The following is a 9,183-nucleotide window of genomic DNA, read 5'->3' as shown; positions in this document are numbered from 1 at the left end:
TTGGCTTAGCACTGCTGATGCATCCAGGGCTTAACACTCTTATCTCTACTCTACAGTTAATGCACACAACCAAGAAAGTACCCAAATATTATCAACAAATGAGCTAATATTTGACTCTGGGGCCACACGTGAAACTTGCTAGAAGTTAAAACCGAAGAAGCTCTGGCCATTAAATTTGTACTTAAGATGAGTCAATAATTGCCATTTCAATGCCTTCCATTTTCACAAAGGGATTTCAACATTTTCTGTGAGCTGCTAAAGTATAATAAAGCAGCGTTGGTAGAGAAAAGAGACCTATGATGAATTTAGTTCTGCAAGCCCCAGGCTGTACTCGAATTTGTAATTTAAAGTTTTATATGAATATTCAATCCCTTTGAATTGTGGATGAAGCAGAAGTGCCTCTTGTGGATAGGATTATTTCCAGAAAAAAATAATGGGCCATATTATAGAAGTGGGGTTCTTGAGGTACCACTGAAATAAGCTTTTACAGAGGCCTCCATGGAAGGATAAGACATGGTAGAAAGCTTTATTTCTGTGGAATTACATCACTGGGTTTTCAAAGTCCCATTCCCCTTAGTCCAGTTATAGAAGAGGTATAGCTGCGGTTTCAGTAAAGCTGGAAGCAGAGCCAGAGGCCAGAGTTTCCTTTTCATGTTGGAGCCAGGCCCAATGCAGCATCAGGCCAGTGACAGTCCATTGGTCCATTGCATGTGGTGGTCCTCATGGCTGTGGCCCATGTGGGTGAATGCAAGGAAGCAGGAGCAAAAGAGCCCCACAAGCTCAGCGTCACATGAGTTCCAAGAGAGCCAAAAGCATAAGAGAGCAAACGCCTTCATTTCAGGGGGTAAGAATCCCACTCCCATTCTGGCCAATGACCTCTGTTCCCAGGTGTGACTGACAGCAAGCATCTTCCCTATGTCACCCCAACTTTACTGGGCATGTGTCTATCCTTCCTTTGTCCAGCCCCTTTCCCCCAGTGTTTTGCAGGGAACATGCCTATCATTTCTGACCTTCCCTTTCCTGATATTAATAACTAGTTAATTACAACTGTATCAATATTACATTCTGAAAGATTTTCTCTTCTACAAAACTTTAACCTCTCCCTGATATTCTTCCAAAAGCCGTTGTAATTGTGCCTATTACCCAGAATCTTCTCCCACTTCTACTCTCTTCCCAGGCCTAGCCACTTCTGTTAAGAAGAAAAGTATATACATAAGCATATCAAGTTAAGCGAGTCTTTGCCAAAGTGTGGGAGGCAGGGGCCTCTGAGAGTTGCAATACATAAAGGGCATTGTGGGATAGGTTCCAATTCAAGGCCTCCTTTCAACAGCTTAAGAATTAATAATCAGGTACATTCAAGAGAGAACAGAGTGCTCTGTAGCTGCAGACCAATAACAATGCTCTTTCAGGAAGATAGTTGAAGTGCATTTATAAGTTTTCTGCCTGGTTTAAAAGACAGAGAAATTTGCTTAATATGGAACTCATCTTATTCTTAGGTATAAATTATGTAATTCAACTCTCTGGAGTCTAATACAGAGCAATTGCTTCATATTAGTGCAACTTCATTATATGCTCTGTGCTTTAAATGTTCACCTCTCTGTTTGGGTGCTCTCAGTTCCTAATAAGAACACTTTGAAATGGAGGCATCATTGTAAAAACAACCTTAGATTTAAACTTTTAAATGGATAGTAAATCAAGGTGTGAAGCCATCTCTTTAAAAAGCCACTGAAACCTGAGGGAGGCCACATAAAATTCTCTGTTCCAAAACAATTTTGCTTTATGTGATGTATTTTCCCCATTTTCCTCACCCTGTTTCCATTATTGAATCTTTTTTAATTTAATTGAAATTGTCCTAGACCAGAATTGCTGCCTGGTTTAAAAAATGGTAAATAAGATGATCACCTTGCAGGTGCTGCCTGCTTTAAAAATACATGCAATAAAATACAATCTTAGAGAACAATTAGGAAGTTATTATTTGCATTAGAAAAAGAACTCTTTTGTTACAAAAGGCTTCACAAATTTTTTGAAAATACCGAATTTTGATAGTGAAGTTCAAATGTTACCAATTTAGAACTGAAGAGAAGAAAAGAATCAAGGGGAGAAAAACTGAAAACATGAAAGATAAAAGAAAGTATTTTTGGTTGGGCATAATAAATACCACTAACAGTTGGCTCAAATACCAATAATGGCATTACTGCCAAAAGTTCATCTATTGCTTACTTACACCTCTTAGAGTCACCCATTTCCTCACCTGTTCCTGAGTAAATACTGAAGTATATCAACAAGGTCACTGGCCTGCCAATGGTCTGCTAGCCTTCGACCAATGTGCAAATGCATAGGGTAAGACCTGGGCCTCCTGGATAGGATCTGGATATCCTGCCCAGACTCAATGCCTCTAACTCCAGACACTGGCCAAGCCTCCACCTCTAAAGGATTGATGCCCCAGCTGAGGCCTAATGTATCTGGTCCTAGACTCTTATTGCTTTGTTCCACCTGGCATACGGGACCTCTTCAAGAATGAGAGAAGAAACTAAGGTAGGAACAGAACAAGTAACAACGCTACCTCCCCAGGTAGATTTCTGTTGCTGAATGCACTGCTTACCTGTTCTCTTGAATTTCTGACTCTATGTCCCCATTTCCAGGGATTTCCTAGATTTTTGGCCATTTACCATCTAATTTGAACTCCTATCTCAGCAACTGGAGCTTTTAATTTCTATCAGCTTTATAGCTCACATATCTACTGTATGTGATATTTTCAATCTTGCTATGACCCAATTTCTTCTATCTCCCGTACTTGCCTCCTGTACTGCCAGCATTATAAATGTAGGTTATGTTCATTACCTATGAACCGATCAGAAGTTATGATTACAATGATCCATTCAAGGCAATCCCACAGCCTCCCAATTTATTCTCGACTTGTTCCTATTTGGATCCAGTTTCCTATATAGAACCTTTGGTGCCATCTCTGATTTACAGCTCTACCTACAGTAGATATATTTTATGTCATGTTCTCAGCTCAGCATGATTCTCTTTATCTCCAGGAACTTCTCACCCTTTACATGGTCAGGAGGTTAAACATTGGTAGTCATGTTTGAACCAAATAGAAGTGGACACATATTTAAAACCAGCCCAATCCTATTATTTCCTGGAAAGTTGATATTGGAACTAATAATGTCTTGCTTTATTGTAAGCTCAGGAGGAGAGCACAGCATGATAACAATATCTATTACATCCACTGAGTAACAGGAAAAGAGTGTCTGTAGGAAGAAAGAAACAGCAAATGTTTAGAATATAACCAAGATGAGTGAGAAAGAGAGAAAATATCACAGGCTCTCAAAAGTCATTTATTACTATAAATGGGGCCCTGCTGATTTTCAGATCTAGAGTGAGCTCCCCTGTATCTTATATATTCTTCAACTTCCCCAAATTGGTTTCTTTTATCTGAGCATTAAAAATCTTGACTAATTTACCATCCCAACCTCTCTGGGAAGAAAAATGACAGCATTATCCCAAGACTTGGTTTTTACAGGGTACCTTTCATCTGTTATTATGAATAACCCAGAGTGACAGAGCAGCTACAAGTCCCTGGGTCCCTGGAAGATGCCGTGGGTTTAAGTTGCAGCAATGGATTTTTTTAACTGTACTCAATATTGTATTACTGGTGGAGTTAAGTGACTCAGCCCCGGCCTACCCATTTATGTCTAGTTCTTCCCTGACCTCCCAACCCTCCTACCTCTCAGGTTAAGAGTGCCCTCCCTCCTAACTTTATAAGGTAGGTCATGAACTTCCACAGGCCCTGCACATAGAAAACTGCCCAACAGGCCTTTTCATTCCCAACTTTCTTGCTTTCATCATTCAATAACCTTTTAAAAACCCATGGAACTCATACCAAAAGGAGCAACAGATGATGGCTTTTGAGTGGACAAATTTCAACATAACAGGTATCAATTTTGAACATTGAGATATTAGCCACAACACAAAAATTAGTATTAAACCATATTGACAAATTTCAATTCAGCAGGTGTCATAATTTTGAGCATCAAGGTATTAGCCATGGCACAACAATTAGTATTAACTCATAACAATTTTAATTAAGAATCGAGTATTGATCCATCTATCTGAAATACTCAAAGAGTAGCATGGATTTCAATATACCAAAGAACAGGAATTTTCTTCACTTTATAGAAAAGATACCCAGTGACACCATAATCAAAATAGCCTGGTACTGGTTCCCAGAACAGGCATTTAGATCAATAGAACAGAACAGAGACCCCAGTAGTTTGGGTCATTAATTAACCCAAACTACTACGCTCAATTAATATTTGACAAAGGAGGCAAGAGCATACAATGGAGTCAAGACAGTCTCTTCAATAAATGGTTTTGGGAAAGTTGGACAGGTACATGCAAAAAAAATGAAACTTAAGACCACCAACTTACACCAGACACAAGAATAAACTCAAACTGGATGAAAGACTTAAATGTAAGTCGTGAAACTATAAAAATTCTAGAAGAAACCATAGGCAGCAAAATCTCAGATATCTCTCATAGCAATATGTTTACCGATACATCTCCTAGGGCCGTAGTCGGTAAACTGAGGTTCGCGAGCCACGTGCGGCTCTTTGGCTCTTTGAGTGTGGCTCTTCCACAAAATACCAATGCCTGGGCGAGTCTATTTTGAAAAAGTGGCATTAGAAGAAGTTTAAGTTTAAAAAATTTGCCTCTCAAAAGAAATTTCAATCATTGTACTGTTAATATTTGGCTCTGTTGACTAACGAGTTTCCCAACCACTGTCCTAGGGCAAAGGAAACAAAGGAGAAAATAAACAAATGGTACTACATAAAAATAAAAAGCTTCTGCACAGCAAAAGAAACCATCAACAAAACAAAACAAAAAAAGGAGCTGTTTTGTTTTGTTGATGGGAAAACATATTTGGCAATGGTATATCTGATAAAGGGTTAATATCAAAAATTTATAAGGAACTCATACAACTTAAAAGAAGGAAGACAAACAATCCAATTAAAAATGGGCAAACGACCTAAATAGACACTTCTCCAAAGTGGACATACAGATGGCCAAGAGACATATGAAAAAAAATGCTCAAAGTCACTGATCATCAGAGAGATGCAAATTAAAATGACAATGAGGTATCACCTTACACCTGTCATAATGGCTACCATCAACAAATTTACAAATGAAAAGTGCTGGTGAGGATGTGGAGAAAAGGCAACCCTAATACACTGCTGGTGGGAATGCAGACTGGTGCAGCCATTATGAAAAGCAGTATGGAGTTTCCTCAAAAAAAATTAAATATGGGACTGCCATTTGACCCAGTGATTCCACTACTAGGAATATATCCCAAGAAATCCTAAATACCAATCAGAAAGAATGTATGCACTCCTATGTTCATAGCAGCACAATTTACAATAGCTAAGATCTGGAAATAGTCCAAGTGTCCATCAGTAGATGAGTGGATAAAAAAGCTGTGGTACATTTATACCATGGAATACTATGAGCAGCAAAAAAGAAGAATCTCTTACCCTTTGATACAGCATGGAGGGACCTGGAGAGTATGATGCTAAGTGAAATAAGTCAGTCAGAGAAAGGTAAGTATCACATGATCTCACTCAGTGGAAGCTAAGTAACAAAATAAACTAATGAGCGGAGTGGATCCAGACATGAAAGCATGGTACAGTGTGTGGAATCTCAAAGGGCAGGCAGGGGAGGGTGGGTGGGTGGGTGGGAGGTAACCAACCAAGGACCTTGTATGCATATATGCATGGCCTATGGACACAGAAGAGGCTATGCATATACTGGTATGTGATGGTGTGGGCCCAGGGCAGGGGGCAGGGGCGGTCTAGAGGGGGACAATGGGGAGGAAAAGGGGACATATGTAATACTTTCAATAATAAAGAATTATTTTAAAAAATAAAATACAAGTGAAGGGGGGAAGTTTGTGCAACACACAAAAGAAAGGAAGAAAGAAAGAGAGAAAGATGGAAAGAAAGAAGAAAGAAAGAAAGAAAGAAAGAAAGAAAGAAAGAAAGAAAGAAAGAAAGAAAGAAAGAAAGAAAGAAAGAGGGACCCAGTGACAGAGTGAAGATTTTGCAGCTTTAGTCCCAGCTCTCTTCTGATATCTATTTTCTCAGATTTTTCTCTAGGGCTTAGGTAATTCATGCCACCCTGAGAACACAGAAGATGCAGTAAAGCTTGCTTTGTTAACACTACTCAGAGTAAGTCTCCTGTACCTGTAGTGTTAACTTTGGAAGGGCAAGTGATGTACACAAAAAACAAAAACAAAAAAAAAAAAAAACAAAAAAAAAAACAGTCCCAACAAAACAGTCTCTATGCACAGGGAGGCACTGGGGTATGGTAGAAAGAGCACTGGCCAATGAAGCAATAAAACGAGTTACTGTCCCCAACTCTACCATTGGCCCTGTGTCTTCTTTAAGCCATTGAAACTGCCCAAGCATCTGTTTCCTCATCTACATATTGAGGCTAATAATAAGCTCTCCTTCTTCAGGGCTTTCCATGAGGATCAAATGAAAAAAAATAATAAATAAGAAAGAGTTTGCCTGACATGGAGTTATAGTGAGAAAAAACACCACTATATAAGTCCTCCTTAATTGTTTGACTTATTGTTTGACCTCTTTAGAAGCTTTCTATTTCAATTTAATTTTGTTATTTTGTTAAACCACTAATCAAAATGTCACTTTCATCTCCTCAACAGGTTGCCCAAAGTATGAGTAAAAAACCAGACCTATCAGGTAGCCATAACATCTGCAAAGAAATGATGAAATGCTAGGGCATGAGGTAAGGCTAACACCATCCTCTATATGGATCAAGAGATGAGATAATAAATGCAAAAGAGCTCTGAAAGTATAAAGCACTAAACTACTGTGTGTTGTTACTATTAATGAGGAGGGGTTGGGTTCGGCGACAGTAATTCCTGGCTGGGCCCAAGGTCACGCAGTCAGACCTCAGACATCGTATAGACAGACGGTTGCTGTTCTGACTAAGGAACAAACGCCCTCTGTCTTCCTTGTCCCTGTATGGACCCCAAACATTACTCATGCTGCTTCATCATCCTTGTTTGAAGGCTCCTGTTGACTTCTGATGGGATTTAAATGAAGTTTTCTTTCACACCTACTTAAAAACACTGGAAAGTCGTCATGCCCTCACCCCTGATGTCTGCTATTTTATCTGTGAGGATTGTTTAAAACCCTTTAGTTTCATTGGATGAAATATCTGAGGATTAACTTTTAAGTCAGGGTCAATTCTGTCTTCAGAAGAAATCAAGTACAAGATGCATTAACTTAGTCATGGTGGTTATTGGAATGATACTAAGGCAATCACAGGCACCAAGCATGTGCGTGCTGGTGTATCTTCTGTATCTCTTTAATGAGATGATTTTAAAGTGTGCCACAACAATAACGCAAAAACATTGCCTCTCTACCTTCATTACTTTTTGTTGGAAGATTTACCACAGGCACAGAACCTTGACATCCTTTCTTTGGTCTCCCCTCATTCTATCTTCCACCTGCCAAGCCAATACTCCTAAACCAGAATTCTTAACCATGGACTAAAGAACTAAGCCTATGCACATTCAAAACCAACTGTTTTTGGTGAATGGAGCACTGAGACATTCTAATTACTCATCTCATTACTTGTCTCCATTTATACTAAAAGCACAAAGCCAGCTAGATATTTGTATGTTTGTTGGTTTAATTATAAAAGTGACAATCACCAGTTCTAACGGGTCTCTGTAATAAATGTTTACCTGGCACTGAATGTCAGACTCGAATAATAAAAGGCCTACATTAAAAGCATCATGGAATTTGAAGGGACCTAAAATACCACACTATCAAATCTCAGTAGTTAACAGATAAAGAAGCTGAGATGCAGGTGAGGCAATCCCTTGCCTGTGGCCACACAGCCAGTTGATAGTCCAATCTTTCTGGACCATAACTCTTTTAATTACAACATGCTGAAGGTTCTCCTTGACTCCCTAAAAACAAGACTTCTTTCTAATTTAGCTGGAACTCGTCTTTGCTCTACAGGTGTTCCAAAGGTAAGAAAACTAATCAAAATCATCAGCAGAAATTTTAAAATGCTATCCTGTTCATCTATCTTACAAGTTGCTGTCAAGATTTTAAGAGGTGCTAGATAGAAGATATCACAAGGTGATATGAATTTAAATATGTATTTAATTAATCATGAAAAATATTCATAATTAATATTGGGCAAATAGCCAAATGCAGGAAAGTACCAAGGATTTGGAGAGGGATCATTTCTCCCCCACTGTTAAGTCACAGCATGGTAAATAGACTACTCGGGAAAGAACACGCTCATAAATACATATATGCCATCCTGAGTACCCCTCCATTTCAATAACACTAATTGCCCTTTTTTTTCCTTGCTGCTCCTAGCCATATTTCTTGGAAAACAACAGCTGTGTTTATTCAAATAGTAGCATACTGATGACTTGATGATAGGGTAATCTGCTGGAATTCCAAGTGTGACGGTCCCAGAGACAACTTCTCAGCACACCAGATAAGTATCCTTTGCATAGTACAAAGCTTTGGAAAGAAATCCCAGTTTATTAGCACGTGGGATTGGGTGTACTTTATTTCAACTAGTTGCGACATTGAATTTCTTCCAGAAAGTATCATATTTTCTGGTTCTTGCAGAATAATCTTCCCATGCATCATTGTCAACAAGTAATCTGCAACATGAACATTTTCACTCCAATGGTTTCTAAGCAAAGGGATTAAACAGTCCCTTGAATTACAATGAAAACAGGCCACAAGATCCAGTGCAAAATCGGAGCAATAAATTCCATTTGTTGGTATGTTCTCTGAGTCAATGGGCACTGGAGGGGATAATAATAGCTTAAAAGCTATTTACTGGAAAAACAAAACAAACAAATAAAAAACCTGAATATCCCTGAGAATGTAATTAATTGAAGCACAAGATTAATTTCCAAGAGTAGCAAGGGTTAAATTTCTGCAAGAAGTTAATCATATCCTTTAATGAAAACCACACAAGATACCTTTTATGAAATATAAGATTTTTAAAGGATACTTAGTAATAAAATAAATTTTTAAAATTCTAACCAACATTTTTAGAGTGATGAAGTAATTGCTCTTTTTAAATAATAATCTTTATAATTCAAGAAGTTTTAAC

The sequence above is a fragment of the Cnephaeus nilssonii genome, assembly GCF_951640355.1.
Source record: "Cnephaeus nilssonii genome assembly, chromosome: 10".
Classification (NCBI taxonomy): Eukaryota; Metazoa; Chordata; class Mammalia; order Chiroptera; family Vespertilionidae; genus Cnephaeus; species Cnephaeus nilssonii.
This window is presented reverse-complemented; position numbering follows the sequence as displayed.